At 46.1% G+C, this 22,725-nt stretch overlaps 1 protein-coding gene across 1 annotated transcript in view; it reads left to right on the top strand.

Moving 5' to 3' along the window:
- The first annotated feature begins 306 nt into the window (after positions 1 to 306).
- The window catches only part of TIAM1 (TIAM Rac1 associated GEF 1), a 441,710-nt gene continuing 419,291 nt past the window's right edge, over positions 307 to 22,725 (top strand). The window contains exon 1 of the mRNA XM_063601293.1: positions 307 to 435. The gene's annotated coding sequence lies outside the window, so the exon portion shown is untranslated. The remainder of the gene's footprint in view (positions 436 to 22,725) is intronic.

Here is a 22,725-nt window from a genome sequence, read left to right as displayed (position 1 = left end):
CAGCTCCGCGAACGCCTTGGCGCCCGCAGCCCCAGGGGCACGGCTGTCCCGCATCGTGCCTGGCCCCGTCGCGGAGATCCCGGACGACCGTCGCGGGTGAGTACCGCGGGCCTGGGGTGCGCGGGCGTCCGGCCGGAGCCGCCCCGGGAGACGGCGGCGAGGATGCCCGGAGCCTCGGTGCCCGTGCCGGGCACGTTCTGACCCCCGTCTCCCGCACACTGGGGCTCCCGGCGGGTCCTAGCTCCCCCCGATCGGGCTTTCCACGTATTGTTTTCGTGTTCACACACTTGGGAGGTGGGGAGATGCGGGGAGGGGAGGCAGGAGGAGGCATCCCTCGCGCGAAGGAGGGAGACGAGACCGTGCAGCCCAGGTGCCTTCGCTGGTTGGAAATGACAGCGTCCGGACGTCGGCATTCGGTCCTCTCGGCAGCAGGAGGTCAGCGCTGACCTGCGGCGGCCGCGGCACTTTGTATTTTATCGGCTGATTTTTGTCAACTTCGGGGAGGGCGTGCGTGTGCATCCTTGTGTCTATGTTTGCGTCTCGGTCCCTGACTTAGGCACCTCCGGGCCTGGCTTCTCGGCGACGCGTCCTGGGCGCTCACCTTGGCGATCCGTGCCGCGCTCGGGGCCGGGCTCACCGGGCTGAAAGCCCGGAGGCCGGCGCACGGAGCTGGGGACCCGCGACGAGCCCCCGGAGGGGGGCATTAAAAGCGGAATCCTGCGGGTGCGCAGACAATGCCTCATCCGGGCGGTCGGGTCCCGGGGGCTGTGCCCTGGGTCCCCGCGCCCTATCCCGTCCCCGCCTCGCCCTCTCACCAGCTCTGCCGCTGCGATGCTGCTGCGCCGCGCCCCTCGCCACCCGGCTGGGGACCCGCGTGGGGCCCGCTTTTGTTTACAGACCTCGCCATTGGGCGAGAGCAGCGCGCCGTGCGCCCCCCAGCCCCGGCGGCTGCCGCCTGCCCCCTCCGAACCTGGAGAAGTTGGTGCGCGCTGTCAGGTGACGCCCCCTCCCCCCGGCCGCGGGGCGGGATGCTGCAGGGGAAAGATGCCGTCTCGGCGCCTTCGCGCCCAGCCCCCGCCGCGCAGGGCGCCTCTAGGTCCTCTGCACCCGGGGGCGCCCGTGTCCCAGCCTGGGGTCCAGGCTGGCGGCCCTCGGGGCGCCGACTCGGCCACACTCACCCGGTTCCAGTCGTCGCATCTCCTGGTCTTGCCCCCGGGTCAGCCCTGGTTGACTCGGAGCCTGCCTTTTCCCGCGCGCTGGCAGGTCTTGAAGGACGTGCGCGAGCCCTTGGGGACACTGTGCAGTCTGTGCCCGCCTCGGTGACACCCGCGCTGCCCCGCGGGGCAGCTGTGCCGCATCCCGAGTCAGAGCCGTCCGGATCGGGTTACCCATGCACGCTGACTTGGCGCATACTTTGAGTTGGAGCAGAGGTTGAGAGCCTGTGCGCTGAGGTCAAACAAACCCGGGTTCCAGTACCTGCTCGGTGTCACTCACAAGCTGGGTGATCCTGGCCGAGCTATTCTATCTTCCTTTGTCTCAGTTTGCGCATCTGTAAAGTGGGGATAAGGAGTAACCTCTAGCGGGGCGGGGCTTAAACGACCATATAGATTAACCTCAAAGCACAGTGACAGCCACGTATGAAATATTAGAGTCCTGTTGATTCTGTGTTAGAGGAAATCTGTAATAGAGGATGGCCCCTTGTCGCTTTCCTTTTCTGCGTTCTTCACTCCCCCAGCCCCGATTTCTTTTTATTATAAAAGGCATGAAGGACTGTTGTTCTCAGCTTCAAACAGGACTTGTTTTACTTGGCCTTAGGTTTAATTAGATTTATCTAATCGCTTGCAGCCCTTTTAAAAATGTGTTTGAATTTCCATTAGGTTTTAGTTGTTTCTTCTTTCTTCTTCAAGATTCTGCTGGGACCCAGACCTGGATTTGGAGAAGGAAAAACCCTTCCAGGTGGAAAGCAGTTGCCAGTGAACCAATGACTGCTGTGGAAAGTGATTAAGTCCAGGAAGGAGGGAGGTTTGAACAAAGAGATGTCTGGAGGTTAGGAGGGAACACTTTCTAGGAGAGATGAAATTTAAGCTATGCCTTGTAGCTGAAGAAGTTTGGTAAATTGTTGGTTTCCAGCATATGCTTTTTTGTATCTCAAGGTAAAAAGCTGGGCTAGGGAGGGTGGATGCCTTTGCGTGGTAAACACCGACGTTGCTAAGTAATTATCTTTGAATAGAGGAGAAATAAAACTTAAGGAAGAGGCTGTTGACTAAGCAGGGAAGGTAGAAGAGAATCAATTTCATTGAATATCTTCAAAATGTTGTGAATGTGTTTTGAGTTGTTTTTCCTCCACTAGCTCTGCACTGCTACTTTTCTTTAGGCAAAAAGAGAAATGGGTTTCATATAGAAATAAACAAAACAAAATAATAACAGTCCATAATCAGATCAGATGATCTCAGGCTTAACGACAAAGATTTTATTGAAAAAAAAAACTTCCTGTTTTAACACCCTTTTGCCTGTTGGAATAAATTATTGGGTCCAACAACACATTCTTTGAATGTAGGCCCCAGGGGCCTTTGCCAGCCAAAACAGGCAAACAAACAAACATAAACTCGACTTGTAGGCTGTCCAGTGGTTGGAGAAGCCCTCAGGATTGCGCTCTGTCTCTTCTGTTCCCCTGGGCCTGCCTCAGTTACCCCGAGTGGAATCTGACTCCCGTGAACCCCTATTCGGCTGTTGATGTGGGACGCGGCCAGTAGCATTGTTGCTAGATGTCAATTAATAAATATGATAACCTATTTAAAGTTGAACTCTCAGAAATGATTCTCATCCTTCTTGTACTTGTTCTGGGAATTCTCGCGCCCTTAGGGATGCTGAAGGCCTCTTTCCCCCCTGCTGTTGTGTGGGGATCAAATCAGTTGGGGGCCTAGACTTAAAAGGGAGCACGTGGTTAGGAAATCTCATTAGCTGACAATTTAACTCCACTCTAATGCTCGTCCAAAGAGCCCGGACAAAGACTTCCTCTCCTTTCCCTTTGCAGTTCTCTCTCCTTGCTCCTCTCTTCTCCCCTCCCCCTCTAAACCAGAAAGGAAAAGCAGCGTTGGGCCTGTCTCCTTCCCCCCAGATTCCTGCAGTTCTAGTGTGCCGACTGAAACCCTGGAGCCCTGAGCAGGAATTCCTTGGAAGAGTTTGCTGAGGGCCTACTAGGTGCATGTATTAACACTTCTGCGATTTCTGCAAGGATCATACTGTCTAAAGGAGAAACACGTTTTGTGAGACAACACTTTCATAGATGTGCAGTAGAAGCCTCTGGTTTTTCCAAATGAGGAAGGCAGGTGAGAGCATGGGAACCACATCAAAGCCTTGCCTAGAAATCTGTGCCGGGAAGAGGGGGCTTCTGTCTGTTTGAGGAGGGCAGAGGAATGGGAGTGAGAAGCCAGGAAGAAAATTCGGTTCCTCTGGGCCAGGTACAGATGCTCATGAAAGTGCTGAACACCACGGACTCAGGCTCGTGGTTAAGAAAGAGCCTCGTTTTACGATCTCCAGTCATTTGGTCTTCTGTATCAAAAACACACTTTCACTGGGGATGTGTGTGTGTATATTATATACACACATGTATATTTACATGTACATTTTCTTTCTAAATTAAGCAAATAGATAGAAGGTATGTTTCTTTTTTTTTTTTTTTTTTTTTGAGACGGAGTCTCGCTCTGTCGCCCAGGCTGGAGTGCAGTGGCGCGATCTCGGCTCACTGCAAGCTCCGCCTCCCGGGTTCACGCCATTCTCCTGCCTCAGCCTCCCGAGTAGCTGGGACTACAGGCGCCCGCTACCACGCCCGGCTAATTTTTTGTATTTTTAGTAGAGACGGGGTTTCACCGTGTTAGCCAGGATGGTCTCGATCTCCTGACCTCATGATCCGCCCGCCTCGGCCTCCCAAAGTGCTGGGATTACAGCAGGCGTGAGCCACCGCGCCCGGCCGAAGGTATGTTTCTAAGGGTAACTCTCCTTTTGTTTTTCCCTCAATTCCGGACCAGAAAAATCAGATTAGCAGGGCTCTAGTAAACGTTTCTGTTTTTCCCAATTCCAAACTTCAGGTCTTTTCATCTCTAAATACTCCATTTTATATAAGCTATAACTCCTGTGTAAAAAAAAAAAAAAAAAAAAAAGAACAAATTCTCTCTCATCAACATTGTAGGCCAGATCATTTATTAAAAAAAATAATAAAAGAGACATTCAGAAATAAAGCAGTACTCAGCAAGGAACAGAGTGTTTTTTAAAATAAAACAATGTTCTAGTGTAAAAGCGTACACGATATTAATAGTTAGGTGGAGTTTTCCCCTTCCATTCCCTTCCCAGCCTCTGGCACCGTCCTCCACACCCTCCAGCATAAGACCTTCCCTGTTCCTGCGGTCTCCAGGGACCTCATTAAGAAATTCATAAGGGCCTAGACTGTGGGCATGGGAAGCCGCAGAGATTCCTCCAGTGCGTGTGTGAGATTCTTCTAGAAGACCTTGAAGCTCTTTCACTAGGTGAAGAGGTTCTTCTCCCTCTGGGCTGAGGCAGAGCTGGGAGAGTTTGCATCCTACCGCGGAGCCCTGGAGTGGGGTCTCAGCTCACTGAAACGATTGCAGAGGTGGAGGGGGTGGGGGTACTACACAGGCATGATCTGAGAGCCGATCAATTGTCTGCTTTCAGAGGATGTTAAACAAAGAGTGATGATTCATCGAAGAACTCTGTGGGAGGAAGTTTCTTTCAGCTGAGCACAATCTCAGTTTCAGAATGGGCCCAGGGCCCTTTGAGGCTTGGTCCTGTCACCAGGTATTTCTTTCCTTAAAGGAAGACTTGGGTGTAGCTGGAGTGGGGGCATCCTAGCCTTTTGGAACCTAGCAAAACCGAAGTATAATATGGATGTTTTCTGTTTGGGACGACTTTGAATTCATGAAAGAAAGATGAAAGGGAGGGGGAAGTGTCTTTGGTTTTAAGAAAATAACACCTGTATTATTTATTCCAGCTTCTGCCCCGCTAGAGTATGATTTTATTAAAGAGCAAAGGATTCCAATGCTGTTGTGCTGGGGAAAAGATCTAACTGGGAGGCAGTGGGGCTGAGTGTCCAAGCTTGGAATGAGTGGAGAAACTGATTGGAGATTGGGCTATGAGGATTCAGTTGCTTTTCCTTAAAGACCCAAAACACGCTTCTCTGTGACCATGAGGAAGACAGGATATCCTGCCAAAAAATCCTGGCTTTGCAAAGCCTGTTTCCAAAGGAGCGTTCTCCTGCCTCCCTTCCACTGTCCCTCCCACCTTGCCTGAGAGCTGCTAACCTTGTAAACATAGATCAATCCATCAGTCCTAGTTCCTGCTCTTGGTTTCCTCTGCCCACTCTGCAGGGGTAATAATGAGCCCCAGAAAGCCACCACGTCATCTGGGGGCAGGGGGAGGTCACGATGAGGAGTGGGTCTTGGAATCCTCTCTGCTAGGGGAAGGGGAGATGTCAGGACCATGGAAATGGGGTGAACAGGATTTGCTACCCATTGCTTGCTCAGGAGGGAAGGTGGGATCGGGACAGTAGTGACGTCTGCTTGTTGAGGGGCCTTGAGGTAGGGGTGAGGGTCTGCCCTGCAAAACCTCTCCTCTGAGCCTTGTTGGAGGCCTCCAGTGTCTGTTGGGAAAGATTGCAGCCCCAGGCCTCACCTTCCAGGGCTTATCCTGGGGCAAGATCTCTATCAACCCAACCCTCTTTTGGCCATCACCTGGGCTGGGTGGCCGCATTCCAGGCAAATGATAATTTCTTGCAGGAAAGTCCAGGAGGGTCTCATGAGCTCGTTCCCACTCACTCTTTGGGCAGTGTTTTCAGAGGCTCAGAACCACGGGGCTTACTCTTGCCATGACCTTCTGTGGGTTTTGTTTTGTTTGAAACTTAACAGGACCCTCACCCAACCAACTGGAGTAAAGTGTAAGTTCTTTCCTTCTTGCAGAATGTGCATCTCTGTCTCCTCACAGGACACAGGATATCTTTGGAAAGTGATAATTTGGAGGGCAAGTTCTTTAGCATAATATGGGCTACCTGGGTACTGATAACCACAGGGGTGCATCTCCACACTGCTAAGGCCCCAAGCTCCCTGGGGTACCCCAGGACACTCCTCCTCATGCCTGTTGCCTGGTGTCATTATTAATTCTACCACCTGACATGCTCAAAAATGACCCACTTTGGTCTCTCAGAATCCTGTGTCCCAAGTGTCCCAGCTGTAACTCTGAGTATGTTTTAAATAACTCTATCTAGTACTGTTCTGATGGCAGATTCTGCTTTGTTCTGGTGGTTAGCAGCATCTGGCTTTTGGTTTCAAAGTGTGTTCTAACTGGGGTCGGCTGTGCTGGTTGGTGGAGAGATGAAGGCGGTGCCACGTGCACTTCCTTTCATCTGAAATTTTCTTTGGATTCCAAAGTTATTAAGGTATTTGGATGCTCATTCTTGCCATGGCAGAGTTTTGACCTTTTTATGATGATTCTTACTGTCTGCTCTACTGTGGTGTGGTAGGGACTTTCAACAGGTTTCTTATTCTCTCTCTTTTTTTCTTTTTGGACATAGAGTCTTACTCTTGTCACCCAGGCTGGAGTGTAGTGGCACAATCTTGGCTCACTGCAACCTCCATCTCCCAGGTTCAAGCAATTCTTGTGCCTCGGCCTCCCTAGTAGCTGTACAGGCGCCTACCACCATGCCTGGCTAATTTCTGTATTTTTAGGAGAGGCAGGGTTTCACCATGTTGGCCAGGCTGGTCTCGAACTCCTGACCTCAGGTGATCTGCCTGCCTCGGCCTCCCAAAGTGCTGGGATTACAGGTGTGAGCCACCACGCCTGGCGGAGGTTTCTTGTTCTCTTAAGGATCCAGCCTACATCTCTCAGCTACCTTTGTAGTAGGGACGCAGTTTTTGTCTATCAAACTTGAGTTGGTTTTGCTTAAATCACACTTAATTCACAATTTTACTCAGTAGTAATGATCTAGTTTAATATTTTTTCTGACATAAATTATACTTTTATTTCATGCAGATACTTCGACTCAAGTAATGCAAAGTTCGATTTGATTCTAAAAATAATGTGCAGGCTGGGCGCTGTCTCTACTAAAAATACAAAAATTAGCTGGGTGTGGTGGCGCACACCTGTAATCCCAGCTACTCAGGAGGCTGAGGCAGGAGAATCGCTTGAACCTGGGAGGCGGAGGTTGAAGTGAGCTGAGATCATGCCACTGCACTCCAGCCTGGGTGACAGAGTGAGCCTCCGTCTCAAAAAAAAAAAAAGTAGTGCAGAGTAAAAATTCCATATAGCATTAAGAGACTCAGAACAGATGCGCTTCTCTTGAAAAGTATTTTAACAGTCTTCTGCCCCGGTCCTGTTTTATTCCCATCCAGCCTGATATTCTCTGGAAACAATTACATTTGTTCATTTTTGTTTTTAGTGCTTCTAGTGATTATCTTTATATCTGTAAATAGTATGAATATATGATTTAATTCTCAGCTTCCTGTTATAATGAGTGACAATTGCATCTCACCTGCTTCCTTCATTCTCCACATTTTTTGATAATTATACTTACGGTTCTTTTTTTCTTTTCTTTGAGATAGGGTCTCGCTCTGCTGCCTAGACTGTAGTGCAGTCACGGCTCACTGCAGCCTCAAGCACCCAGGCTCAAGCGATCCTCCTGCCTCAGCCTTTGGAGTAGCTGGGACTACAGGTGCATGCCAGTATGGCCGGCTAATTTTTTAATATTTTGCTATAGAGATAGGGGTTCTACTATAGTGCTCAGGCTGGTCTTGAACTCCTGGACTCAAGCGATCCTCCTGCCTCAGCCTCCCAAAGTTCTGGATTACAGGTGTGAGCCATGGCATTTTTTTTAATGGTTCTTTTTCTTTTTTTCTTTTTCTTTTCTTTTTTTCTTTTTTGAGACAGAGCCTCGCTCTGTTCCCCAGGCTGGAGTGCAATGGCATGATCGCAGCTTGGTGCAATCTCTCCACCTCCCGGGTTCAAGCAGTTCTCCTGTCTCAACCTCCCAAGTAGCTGGGATTACAGGTGTGAGCCACCATGTCCAGCCGTGGTTCTTTTTCTTTTTTCTTTTATTCTTGTTTTTGTTTTGAGATGGAGTCTCACTCTGTTGCCCAGGCTGGAGTGCAGTGGCATGATCTTGGCTCACTGAAACCTCTGCCTCCCAGGTTCAAGCGATTCTCTTGCCTCAGCCTCCCAAGTGGCTGGGATTACAGGCACCTGCCACTGTGCCTGGCTAATTTTTTTTGTATTTTTAGTAGAGACTAGGTTTCACCATCTTGGCCAGGCTGGTCTTGAACTCCTGACCTCATGATCCACCCTCCTCCAAGCCTCCCAAAGTGCTGGGATTACAGGCGTGAGCCCCTGCGCCTGGCCTTATGGTTCTTGAATTGATTATTCTTCAGTCTTTATATTACTGACATAGACCTTTAATTTAGTTACATCAACCAATGACAGTGACTTTTAATCCCTCCCTGCCCTTGTGAAATTAGAAATGGATGTCCTGATCTTCTCTTTTTCTCCTTAACTTTCTTCCCGGCTCTACCCCCAGCAACGTCAGCAGTCAGGAGTGGTAATGTTATGTTGGTACATTGTATTTCTGTAATCATGATTAAGTCTTCTAGGTTTTCTCTATAGATTGTTTTTATTTTTATAACAGTATTATTAAGATATACTTCCACCTCTTTTTAAAGTAGACATTTCAGTGGTTTTTGATAAATTTACAGAGTTGTACAACCATCACCACAGTCGATTTTAGGACACTTTCATCACCCCAAAAGAAACCCTGTACCCATTCAGTCGCTTCCTTTCTCTACCCTTCCTCCCAGCATTTGGCTACCACTAATCTACTTTCTGTCACCATGGATTTGCTTAGTCTGGACATTACTGAGAAATAGAATCCTAAATATGTGGTCTTTTGTGACCGGCTTCTTTTCATTTAGCATCATGTTTTCAAGGTTCATCTGTAGTGTGACGTGTATCAGTATTTCACTCCTTTTTCTGGCTGAATAATATTCCATTGTATGGGTATACTACATTTTGTTTATCCATGTATCAGTTGATAGACATTGGGTTATTTCCACCTTTTGGCCTTTGTGTGTAGTTACTGTTATGAATGAATATGGCACAAGTATTTGTTTGAATATCTTTTTTTTTTTTTAATTCTTTTTTTTTTCTTTTGAGACGGAATCTCGCTCTGTCGCCCAGGCTGGAGTGCACAGGCATGATTTCGGCTCACTGTAGCCTCCACCTCCCAGGTTCAAGCAATTCTCCTGCCTCTGCCTCCTGAGTAGCTGAGACCATAGATGCATGCCACCATGCCTGGCTAATTTTTGTGTTTTTAGTAGAGACAGAGTTTCACCATGTTGGCCAGGCTGGTCTCGAACTCCTGGCCTCAGGCCACCTGCCTGCCTTGGCCTCCCAAAGTGCTGAGATTACAGGCGTGAGCCACCACGCCTGGCCTTTTAAAAAAATATTCTTTTGGATGTAAACCTAAGAATGGAGTTGCTACGTCATACGTAATTCTATGTTTAACGTATTGAGGAACTACCAGATTATTTCCCAAAGTGGGTGCACCATTTTACATCCCACCAGCAGTGCATAAAGAGTCCAATTTTCCTACATCTTTGCCAACACTTGTTATTGTCTGTCTTTTTGATTATAGCCATCCTATTGGATGAGCGGCTGTATCTCCTCATGGTTTTGATATGCATTTCTCCAATAAATAATGTCATTGAACAGAACATCATTTCATGTGCTTGTGGGCTAATCGTATATTTTCTTTGAAGAAATGTATCTTCAGACATGTTGCTCATTTTTAATTTTTTTTGTTTTTTATTAGTAAGTTGTAAGAATTCTTTATTCTAGTTATAAGTCCCTTATCAAATATATGATTTGCAAACATTTTCTCCATTCTGTGGGTTGTCATTTAATTTTCTTGATGATGCCATATGCATATTTATTTTTAAAAGCTGAAAGTCAATAAAAAATGTTTACTTAGTCATGATTCTGCCAATACTTTTCACTACATATGTAGGTGGTATGGTAATTTACATTTCCTTTTCTACACTTCTGGCATGACTAATTAAGTTATAGATCAAGAAAAGGAACACAGGAAACATTTTGTTTTAAAACACCAATTTCACACTTAAAAAAAGCAAAACTTTGTTTACTTAAAAAACTCTGAATCACTCAGTTATTTTATTTATCAGAGCTTCTTGAAGGAAATATTTGCAATGAGATTTGGAAGTGAACTACCTTCGGTATCAGCTTTTGGGTGTTAAACTTTTGCTGGGTGGTAGTTTTTGTTGTGTTTTATTAATACAGAGGCTCTCAACTGGGGGGCAGCCTTGCCTCCAAACATTTGGCAATGTCTAGAGATATTTTTGGTTGTCATGGCTAGAGAGGTTCTAGTGGCATCTAGTGGGTAAAGGCCAGTGATGCTGCTGAACATCCTCCAGTGCATAGAACAGCCCACCAGGACAGTGATCAGGTCCATAGTCAATAATGTTCAGCTTGGCCTGGCACGGTGGCTCATGCCTGCAATGCTGGCACTTGGGGAGGCTGAGGTGGGTGGATCGCTTGTGGCCAGGAGTTTGAGACCAGCCTGGCCAACATGGTGAAGACCCATCTCTAGAAAAAAATACAAAAATTAGCTGGGCATGGTGGTGCATGCCTGTAGTCCCAGCTACTTGGGAGGCTGAGGCAGGAGGATTGTTTGAGCCCAGGAGGCAGAGTTTGCAGTGAGCTGAGATTGTGCCATTGCACTCCAGCCTGAGTGACAGAACGAGGCTCTCATCTCAAAAAAAAAAAAAACAACAACAAAAGGTTGAGGTTGAGAAACCCCACATTTAAAAGACGCAGATGGCCTGGCACGGTGGGTCACGCCTGTAATCCCAACACTTTGAGAGGCTGAGGTGGTCGGATCACTTGAGGTCAGGAGTTCGAGACCAGCCTGGCCAACATGGCGAAACCCGTCCCTACTAAAAATACAAAAATTGGCTGGGTGTGGTGGCACACACCTGTAATCTCAGCTACTGAGGAGGCTGAGGCACATGAGAATTGCTTGAACTCAGGAGGCGGAGGTTGCAGTGAGCTGAGATCTCGCCACTGTACTCCAGCCTGGGTGACACAGCGGGACTCTCTCAGCAAAAAAAAAAAAAAAAAAAAAAAAGACACAAATAACAAATACTATTCGAGATCACGTTTAAATGTCTTAGGAAAGAATCTTGTACTTTCTAGATACTTGGAACTGAGCTATCTTGAGGCATCAGCTTTTGGTTATTATTTTAGCTGGAATTAAATTAAGAAAGTCTATCTTCCTTTTATACAGTAGAAAGTTCTTTAAAGCTAGATAATAATTTCAGGTGTTTTGGGCTTTTCTGTGCTTGAGCAAGTTCTTTCAATTAATGTCTTCTGGATATTGCTAATAACTGTCAAGCAAAGCTCATCCTTAACCCTCAAATCTGTTATGGTTAATATATTGCTGGATGATTATTACAAAATTACTCCTCTTAAGCAGTTTATCGAGCATTGAAAATATTTTCAGAAAACGTTCCGAGTGTGATGCATGGTCTACCATGACATTTTAGAAAAGATGTGTGAATGTTCCAATAATTATCTCATCTTGAAATCTCTGTGATTAGAGGTTACAATTTCAGTGCCACAATTATATCAATTGAACTTTAACATTTCATTGTAATTATAAAAATTAAAACCTTGTAACTGTGGTTCTTAGTTAACTAAACAATTTAACAATCGAATTCCTTAAAAGTAGATTGAAAATCCTCACCCTGTAGTTTTTTTCCTTTTTTTCCCCCTGCTGACGGACAGCTAATTGCTTTAATTTTGAGGGTTGGATCTGCCTGCAACCTTGGCCCTGTGAAACCTCACCAATTGTATCAAACAATTCAAATTATCTTAAAGGTTTGTGGGAGTCTGTTGCCACAATTTCAGTGCACTTCAAGTAAGAATACACAAATGACTGTCTCTTTCTTGGAAGATGGGCTCAAAACCAGATATACTTTGTTTATAAAAGTTGCTGGTTAGCATGAGGAACCTGCAGTCTTCATGACAAAGACTTTAGAGATCCCAGTTAACTGCCCATTCTTTAAAACAGGACCAGTTAATGTAGCTTATTAGAGTGGGAAGGGCTAAAATTGTTCCTTTTGGACAGACTGAATTTTAATTGTAGTGATCCATGTCTTCTCAGCCTGTGATACAGCAGTTCTGAATCTCATCCAAGTCAGGAAAAGTGAATTTATGAGCCTCCTAGCAACTAGCAACTAGTAAGCTGGAATGCCTGGACCTTATCTTTATTACAACATAGGAGCCAGCCCCCCCACTATTTTGGGGCGCAGCCCTGCATCTGAGACAGCTGAGACAGTGACAGGGCTTTGGGGAAAGTTGTTTCAAGGGTATAAGATATGGTCTTGGTTGCTGCATTATGGTTGCTAGAGAACTTTAATTTGGGAAAAACTTGAAAACTCAAGGTTTTTCAAGCTTCAACAAGTTACTTCGTGGAATTCTGGAGCAGAGGAGAGTCAGGTTTAATAGTTTTTACTCCCACTGTAGATGCTGTGACATGCATATCCTTGACTTTTTTCCTTTGCCATGAATAAAATATTTCTGACCTCTAGCAGTGTTAAAATGGTTAATAGCCTTTGATTACATGGGCCCACCCTTCTCCATTTTTCTCAGGCATGCTCTGGTTTCTTTCTTTCTTTCTTTCTTTCTTTCTTTCTTTTTTTTTTTTGAGATGGAGTCTTGCTCTGTCACCCAGGCTGGAGTGCAATGGTGCGATCTCATCTCACTGCAACCTCCACCTCCTGGTTTCAAGCGATTCTCCTGCCTCAGTCTCCTGAGTAGCTGGCTGGGATTACAGGCATGCGCCACCATGCCTGGCTCATTTTTGTATTTTTAGTAGACATGGGGTTTCGCCATGTTGGCCAGGCTGGTCTCGAGCTCCTGACCTCGTGATCTGCCTGCCTGGACCTCCCAAAGTGCTGAGATTACAGGTGTGAGCCACTGAGCCTGGCCTCTGGTTTCTTTTTAACATCTTTTTTTCCTTCTGCCTGGGTAATTCTTCTGGAAGATTCCATCACAGTTCTTTTTTTTTAAATTACAAATACCTCTTTTCATTACATAAAGTGTGCCAGAATACCCATTATAAATATTCTTTAGTGTTGAGATTAAGGGTGGTTGTTATTTTCTTTTATTAAAAAATTTTTTAAAAAATAAATTAAAACAATTTTTTTCTCTTCCTGTATAAAAGCAACTTATTTTCTTCTGTATGATTTTCTCTAACTTTGAAAGATTTTGCGATGAGTAGTAGTTACTTGTATAATCAGAAAAATCACATTAATGAATATACACCTTCATCTTTGAATGGGTGTGACTAGTGGACACTTAAGCCCCCCAAAGTCATATTTTCTCGTTTTGTAATCCACTTTACACATGGAGATTAATCACAAAGTGTTCCTCTTAACAACAAGGACCTTGGGAAGAATAAAGAATATGTGGGCTCTGTCAGAGTGAACAAAGATGAGAAAGCCAGTGGGGGCCACAGAGGAGCCCAGTGATTAAATCTCAATGGAAGGATTAGTGCTATTAATGGATCCTTTCAGGCTGGGATTGAACCAAGACCCTCAGTCATCAGAACATTGTTGACCTTGGAGGGTTGAGTGCCTCCCCTTTTTTCCCCTTTCTCCTTAGACACTAGTCTTATATCCACAGTCCCAATCATGGTTGTGTCTCATGACCTCAGCTTTTCTCTAGGATTGCCTCCTGGTTCATGAATGATCCCATCTTCTCTGAATGTCCCAAAGCATTGATGATTTCCAAGACATTTAATTCATGTCTTTTGTTAGTTTCCTCCCCGTAACAAGGTACCTCAATCTGGTGACTTAAGACAACAGAAGTTTATTCTTTCACAGAACTGGAGGCTAGAAGTCTGTAATCAAGGTGTCAACAGGGCCACACTCCCTCTGAGGGCCCTAGGGAAAATTCTTTTCTTGCCTCTTCCAGCTTTTGGTGGCTCCAGGCAATCCTTGGCTTGTCACATTATCATTCCAATCTCTGACATTATCACGTGGCTGCATTCTCCATGTGTGTCTGTGTGTCTGTTTCCACATCTCCCCCTTTCTCTTACAAGGTTATCAGCTATTGGCTGTAGGGCCCAGCCTAATTCAGTATGACCTCTTCTTAACTTGATTATATCTGCAAAGACCCTGTTTCCAAAGAAGCTCACATTCACAGGTGCCAGGGATTAAGGTTTTGACATATCTTTTTTTTTGAGATGGAGTCTCACTCTGTCACCCAGGCTGGAGTACAGTGGCGTGATCTTGGCTTACTGCAAGCTCCGCCTCCCAGGTTCACGCCATTCTCCTGCCTCAGCCTCCCCAGAAGCTGGGAATACAGGCGCATGGTGCCACGCCCGGCTAATTTTTTGTATTTTAGTAGAGATGGGGTTTCACCATGTTAGCCAGGATGGTCTCGATCTCCTGACCTTGTGACCCACCTGCCTCGGCCTCCCGAAGTGCTGGGATTACAGGCGTGAGCCACCGCGCCTGGCCAGGATTTTGACATATATTTTTTTGAGGGCTACAGTTCAACCCATAACCATGCCCAGCTGCTCTGTTAGACTGCCTGTTTGTTTGCTTGTTTATTTATTTATTTTGAGACGGAGTCTTGCTCTGTTACCCAGGCTGGAGTGCAATGGCGCGATCTCAGCTGACTGCAACCTTTGCCACCGGGGTTCAAGTGATTCTCCTGCCTCAGCCTCCTGAGTAGCTGGGATTACAGGCGCCCACCATCGTGCCCGGCTAATTTCTGTATTTTTGTAGGGGTGGGGTTTCACCATGTTGGCCAGGCTGCTCTTGAACTCCTGACCTCATGTAATCTGCCTACCTGGGCCTCCCAAAGTGCTGGGATTACAGGCGTGAGCCACCACACGTGGCCTATTTTTATTTATTTATTTATTATTTATTTTTTGAGACCGTCTCCCTCTGCCGCCCTGGCTGGAGTGCAGTGATATGATCTTGGCACTGCAACCTCCGCCTGCCGGGTTCAAGCGATTCTCCTGTCTCGGCCTCCGGAGTAGCTGGGATTACAGGCACTTGCCACCATGCCCAGCTAATTTTTATATTTTTAATAGAGATGTGTTTTCGCTGTGTTCGCCAGGTTGGTCTTGAACTCCTGACCTCAAACGATCTGCCCACCTTGGCCTCCCAAAGTCCTGGAATTATAGGCGTGAGCCACTGTGCTGGGTCTTAGACTGCCTATTTAAATTGGTTAAGGACGTGTAATATGGATATGTCCTCAGTGCTAAGAAGCTTGATTTTCTGAAAGCTTAGCTCTGATATGCCACCTGTGTTTTAAACTTTCAGTGGCTATGGCTAGCCCTACTGGTCCAGACCTTGTTTTTCAATCTTGTCTGACAGGACTCCTTGTTCAAATCCTTTGAGCCAGTGAAACAGGAGTTACTTCTCCTCGGGGTTATATCCTGTTTTCTTATTCTTTTGCTCACACTGTTTCCAGATCTGGGACATTCCTATTTCTGCATGTCAAAATCTACCTCCTCTTCTAGGTCTGGTTGAAATCAGCCATCTTCTTACAGTTTTCCTCGATGTTCTGCTTCCTCCGTGACTTGAAGTCGTCCCGTCCCTTCTGAATCGTTATAATGTTTCATGACTCTTTTCTGTGTGTTGTTATAGTCTAGCTTGGGTCTCTGTGGACACTTGCTAGACCGCCAACTCTTAGATGGCAAGGTCTCAGCCACACTCATCTCCCACGGCACTGCTGTGGAGGAGCTTGGCCTGCGTTTGGATAAACTTGCCCCGATTTGTAACTCAGCAGTCTGTACGTACGCATGATGCACAGGTCATTGCCAAGAGCGCGAGCTTGGAATGGTGGCGACTGTGGGACGAGAAGCCCAAAGTGAAAAGGGGATTTTACTCAGGAGAGATCAGAGAGGGCAACTTCCCTATGGGCGCATTGGAGAAGAAAGTTTCTCTTACTTGCTGATGAGCAGTTTCCAGCCAGGGTGAAACTGATGTATAGGAAGAGGCAACATGAGGCAGCATGTACTCTGAGCGGGGAGCAGGGTAGGCAAGCAGTTTGGAACCAGCAGATAAACAGAAACCAGAAAACCAAGAAAAACATCGCACCGATATGCCATTGATTCCAAGGTGAGCCCTTCTGGACCTGTTTTTATTTTTATTTATTTTTTATTTATTTTGAGATGGAGTCTTGCTCTGTCACCCAGGCTGGAGTTCCGTGGCGCAATCTCGGCTCACTGCAACCTCCGCCTCCCGAGTTTGAGTGATTCTTCTACCTCAGCCTCCCGAGTATCTGGGACTACAGGTGCGCACCACCATCCTGGCTAATTTTTGTGTTTTTAGTAGAGACACGGTTTTGCCATGTTGACCAGGCCTTGGTCTTGAACCCCTGACCTCAAGTGATCTGCCCTGCTCAGTCTCCCAAAGTGCTGGGATTACAGGCATTACTGTGCCCAACCGTGGACCTGGGTTTTTAAAAAGTGTCACAGGGACTGAGCAGCCCAGGACCTAACCTGCAAATGGTTGCAGAAGAATTTGTACCTGGATACTGAGCCTATGTGTAGAAAATCATGGATGATCCTTGAGGGAGTAGTAAGGGTTGGGGGGCAAGTAGAAATAGAGAGAAGCTGAGTTCCCTAACCTCAAGGAGAAAACATTTTGCCTCAGAGGTCAGATGATCCCACAATGCTGTACCTATTATTTATTTATTTATTTTTTTTGAGACGGAGTCTCGCTCTGTCTCCCAGGCTGGAGTGCAGTGGCGCGATCTCGGCTCACTGTAAGCTCCTCCTCCTGGGTTCATGCCATTCTCCTGCCTCAGCCTCCCCAGAAGCTGGGAATACAGGCACACACCACCACGCCCGGCTAATTTTTTTTTTTTATTTTTAAGTAGAGACGGAGTTTCACCGTGTTAGCCAGGATGGTCTCGAACTCCTGACTTTGTCATCCGCCCGCCTTGGCCTCCCAAAGTGCTGGGATTACAGGCGTGAGCCACCGCACCTGGCCTGCTGTACCCATTACTAAACATTCAGAAGAATGAAGGAGATCTTCATGGGAGGAGCCTGGCTTGAATGCCTGTGGTTGGGTCAAGGGTTGAGGGCATAGTCTTCATTGCGCATGACCACAGAGGGAGGGGTGAGGGCACTGGTTTTAGGGAAAGTGAGGAAATTGCTAATTGAGATCTGATAAGGATTCAGGCCTTTGCTTGACTTTCCCAACCTATTTTTCTAGGCAGTTGGGCAAGCACTTAGCTTCAAAAAGGATTTTGTGCTGCACATGGATTAGCTTACTCTTTTAAAATGTATTTTTATTGACTGCATGATTTTTGCAAGAACAATAAAATGCATTTAAAAGGAGACATTCTTCTGCATTCCTAGGATAGCAACACATTGGTTGCTTTTGGTTTTCTCTGTTTTTTCTTATCCATATTTTGGATGTACTTTTTATATAATTGTAACTCTTAAATAGATACAGCTTTGTATTTTGTTTCTTTTCAGGTAATGTTACACCATTAGCCTGTATATTGTAGCCACTTTATCCTCATATTTCTCATTTATAATGGTCATACATTTCAGTGAGTTCATAATTTACTTAACTATTCTTCTGTAATTGAACATTTATGTAGTATTATTTTATCACTATTTTAATAATCTTTTTTGACCTTTTTCTTTTCTTTCTTTTTCCTTTTTTTTGAGACAGGGTCTCACTCTGTTGCCCAGGCTGGAGTGCAGTGGCATGATCTTGGCTCAGTGCAGCCTCAACCTCTGGGGCTGAAGCGATCCTCCCACCTCAGTCTTCCGGGTAGCTGGGACTACAGGCGGGCACCACCACACCTGGCTAACTTTTGTATTTTTTGTAGAGAAGGGGTTTTGCCATGTTGCCCAATCTAGCCTCAGACTCCTAGCCTCAAGTGATCTGCCCGCCTCAGCCTCCCAAAGTGATGGGATTAAGGCATGAGCCACCATGCCCAGCCTGACATTCTTTAAGTATATATTGTTTGCTTGCTTGCTTTTCTAAACATATTTTTCTCAGGATAAATTCCCAGGATGTGGGATCTGTATTCGATATGTATTAAATATGACACTGTAAAAAATAGCTCTTGATTTGAATTGCCAAACTGCCTTCCAGAAGCTTGATTGGTCTTCATCAGTTGATGTATATATCCATATATGAATTTATCAATAATAAGTAGATTGGACTCACCACAGCCTAACTAGCAACGGAATCTTAATCATTTCACTTTATTTTGTTGCTGTTAATTGAACAATATCTCCGGCTCTGTCTCTTTCTCCATTTCTTTACTTTTCAGGTAGACTTTACTTTTCGTGTTTATTACTTTAAACATTGTTTTAAATGTTTACAAAACACTATCATTATCTTATCACTTAAATCTTTCTTACGCCTCAGAGCAAAAAAAAACAAACAAAAGAAAACTATAAACAACTGTCTTTGGATTCCTCGTCTGTGAGATGTTGTTTCTGAGGTCCTTTCTAGCTTCCAGTGTCTTGAGTCTTTGATTTTATGAACCAGAAGTTTAAGAAGTGAGCAGGCTGGACATAAGAGAGCCTCATCTGCAGAGATGGGGGTCCCCGTATGTTGCCCCAGCTGGTCACAAACTCCCAGGCTTAAGCGATCCTCCTGCCTCAGCTTCCCAAAGTGCCGGGATTATAGGCGTGAGCCACCTCTCCCGGCCACTTGAATAGTTTTATAAGTGGTGTTTAGGACTATAACCATTGTACTCGCTACCTTTTTTTTTTTTAAAATGGAGTATTGCTCTTTTTGCCTAGGCTGGAGTGCAATGGCATGATCTTGGCTCACTGCAACCTCCTCCTCCTGGGTTCAAGTGATTCTCCTGCCTCAGCCTCCCAAGTAGCTGGGATTACAGGCGCATGCCACGACACCCAGCTAATTTTGTATTTTTAGTAGAGATGAGGTTTCACCACGTTGGCCAAGGTAGACTTGAACTCCCGACCTCCAGTAATCCACCTGCCTTGGCCTCCCAAAGTGCTGGGATTATAGGCGTGAGCCACTGTGCCTGGCCTGTACTTCCTACCTTTTATTGATCCTTTCCCTTGTGCTAGGCCTTAATTTTTTTTTTTTCTTTTTTTTTTATGTTTTTTTGAGACGAGGTTTCACTATGTTGCCTAGGCTGGTCTTGAACTCCTGGGCTCAAGTGATCCTTGTGCCTCAGCCTCCCAAGTAGCTGATATTACAGGTGCGTACCACAGCTTGCACTGGGCCTTTTTGAAACTTTACATGTTATCATTAAGAAGTCCTCAAAAGGTGAGTACTGCCATCCCATTTTACAGATGAAAAATTGGAGAAGCAAAGAGATTAGATCCGTGACAGGCCACACAACCTGGGTGCGATGAAATCCACTCTCATCAACTGCCAGCAGCACTTGGGTGCTTATGTGGCTGGGATTCACTGATTCTCACCCTCCCCTGAATTCTGCGTCTGCCAGGGCCACCACATTGCCCTCCCCCTTCTCATTTCGTGTCCCTCTGTGAAGCAGTCCGGAGTGTCTATGTGACTCTGCTAAACTGAGCAGAATGTTTAGTACAGAATAACTAACCCATTCCGGCCGGGCGCGGTGGCTCACGCCTGTAATCTCAGCACTTTGGGCGGCTGAGACGGGCGGATCACGAGGTCAGCAGATCGAGACCATCCTGGCTAACACGGTGAAACCCCGTCTCTACTAAAAATACAAAAAATTAGCCGGGCGTGGTGGCAGGCGCCTGTAGTCCCAGCTACTCGGGAGGCTGAGGCAGGAGAATGGCATGAACCCGGGAGGTGGAGCTTGCAGTGAGCCGAGATCATGCCACTGCACTCCAGCCTGGGCCACAGAGCGGGACTCCGTCTCAAAAAAAAAAAAAAAAAAAAAAAAAGAGTAACCCATTCCCTCTCTTCCCCTGTCATTTAATACAATCCAGTGCCTCAGAATACTCTGTCAAAGGTATTTTATTTAGTCGAGACCATTTAAGAATGGAAGAAATTTCCTGTTGAGAGATTTAATGTATGTGGTGTGTGTGTGCTCTTGGAGGCAAATGGACGTTTAAGAGTGTGTGAGGTGAAGGATAGCAGACTCCGGAAGTCTGGGGACCACTTAGGTCTGTAACCCTCCCTTTCGCACCAGCTGTCCAGCTCCGAGAGGCCTCCTGGGTTTCCCATTTATGGGGCCCCTTTACTGTTACGACACCTGTTTAAATGTGGTGTTTCCATTACGGGAGGCATGGTAGGTGGCTGGAATGAGCGGCCGTGCAGGGACGATGCGTGCAGGCTGCCCCTCCTCCCACCACTTCTTGGGGAAAGTCCATTTTTGGTCTTTTGTTTCAGCGAGAAATACATAAAAACGTTTTCAGGGACCCCTCCCCGCTTGCTTTGCAGCTAAAATTTCAGGCTTTGACAATAAGGGGCCAAATCTCTTTCGAAACCAAGGCAGCATTAATCAAAACATTGTCATGTCCATATTTCTTTTGGAAAAATCTTTTAGAGCATGTGACATGGACGTGCATGACATTGGGCTTGAATGATGACAGCATTCTGTGTTCTTCCTTGGAATTCTGGGCGTCCTCAGGCAGGAGAGCTTTGCTGTAAACGGGGTGATATCATCCCCATTTTACAGATAGGAAGCTATACACTAACATTATGTATATATTTACTTATTTTAAAAAATACTTTTTAATTTATACAGAGATACGGTCTTCTCCCATCTCAGCCTCCTGAGTAGCTGAGACTACAGGCGCATGCCATGACACCCGGCTATTTAAAAAATTTTTTACAGAGACAGGGTCTCACTATGTTGCCCAGGCTGGTCTCAAACTTCTGGCCTCATGCATTCCTTCTGTCTCAACCTCCCAAAGTACTGGGATTATAGGTGTGAGTAACCGCACCTGGCCATATATGTATTTAATTAAAAAATTATTGAAATTAAATATAACATACATACAGAAAAGTGTACGTTATTGTATTTGTACAGCTTGATGAATTCTTACAAATGGGATAAAACCATGTAACCAGCACATAGATCTAGAAACAGAACATGCTGAGACCCCAGAAACTTTCCTGTTGCGCCCCCTTCAGGGCAACCCCAATCCTGGTTTCTAACCCCATAGATGTATTTTTGTACTTGATAGTAAGGAATCGCACAGGATGTACTTGATTGTATTTGGTGTCTTTCGTTCACTGTTATGTTTGTGAGATTCATCCATTTGTAATTTTCACTTCCAAAACATTGTTTTTAAGTTTTCTTTGTTTGGATAAATAATGCCTTTACATGGTTTCAAGATTAAAAAGATTATAATGAAGTACACATAGAGCAGTCTTGTGCTCACCCCATCCCTTAATACCCTAGTTTTCTATCCTCTTGGGTAAATATTAATACTTTTCTCTCTCTTTTTTTTTTCTTTTGGAGACAGACTTGCTCTGTTGCCCAGGCTGGAGTGCAGTGGTGCGATCTTGGATCACGGCAACCTCCGCCTTCCAGGTTCGAGCAATTCTTGTGTCTCAGCCTTTCAAGTAGCTGGGAATACACGCATCCACCACCATGCCTGGGCAATTTTTGTATTTTTAGTAGAGACAGGGTTTCGTCATGTTGTCCAGGCTGGTCTTGAACTCCTGGCCTCGAGCGATCCACCCACCTTAGCCTCCCAAAGTGCTGGGATAACAGGCACGAGCCACTGCTCTCGGCCCTATTAATACTTTTTTTTTGCGGTTTCTTGCAGTATTGGTTTATATAAGCACAGGCGTGCTAATTTTTGCATCCCCCCAACCAAAAAGATAGCACATCTTCTTTACTGTCATACACCTTGCTATATTTTTTCCCTTTGTTTGCTCCTCTTCAGTGCCAAGACCCTTGACCTATGTTCAGCCCTATGCGGGTGAGTTGAATACTGTCCCTCCAAACACTCATGTCACTGGAACTTCAGAATGTGGCCGCCTTTGGACATAGGGTCTTTGCAGTTGTCATCAGATAAGAAGGGGTCCTGCTGGATTATAGTGGACCCCAGATCCAATGGTTCAGATACAGAGGTGTGGGCACACAGAGAATGCCACACGAAGACAGAGGCAGAATTGCAGCAATGCAGCCACAAGCCAGGAAGCCGCCCGGAGCCACCAGAAGTTGGAAGAGGCAAGGAAGGATCCTTCCCCAGAGTCTCTTGAGGGAGTGCAGTCATGCCAACACTTTGGATTTTGGACTTCTAGTGTCCAGAACTGTGACAATCAACGTCTCTGTCATGGCAGGCCTAGGAAGCTAATGCCCTCTTCTTGCCCTCTCTCCTGAACATGGCTTCCTGGTCCCTGCCATCTTGTCCTAACCTTTCAATGTGACTTCCATGGGAGGTCAGCTGTCTCCCTAGTATGTGTCTGAGTGTTGGGGTTTAGAATTCATCATCTTCCCCGTGGCTTGAGATGAGGTCTGAGGCGATAGGGCTCGTGCCCATGCCTTGTTCCACCCGTTCCTCCTCACTCCTTGCTCACCCCAGCCCTGCCCACTCAGCTCTGCTGGGGGACACACGTCGGCAGATACCTGTGGGATGACTATAGGTTTTTAGGTTGGTGCAAAAGTAATTGTGATGTTTGCCATTACTTTTGACCAACCTAATATGTTTGGATTGAAGAGTATCGGGTGAGAGTTTGAATC

Source organism: Pan paniscus, chromosome 22 (assembly GCF_029289425.2).
Source record: "Pan paniscus chromosome 22, NHGRI_mPanPan1-v2.0_pri, whole genome shotgun sequence".
NCBI classification, from domain to species: domain Eukaryota; kingdom Metazoa; phylum Chordata; class Mammalia; order Primates; family Hominidae; genus Pan; species Pan paniscus.
Note: the sequence above shows the minus strand (reverse complement) of the source record. Positions and strands in the feature narration are given on the sequence as shown.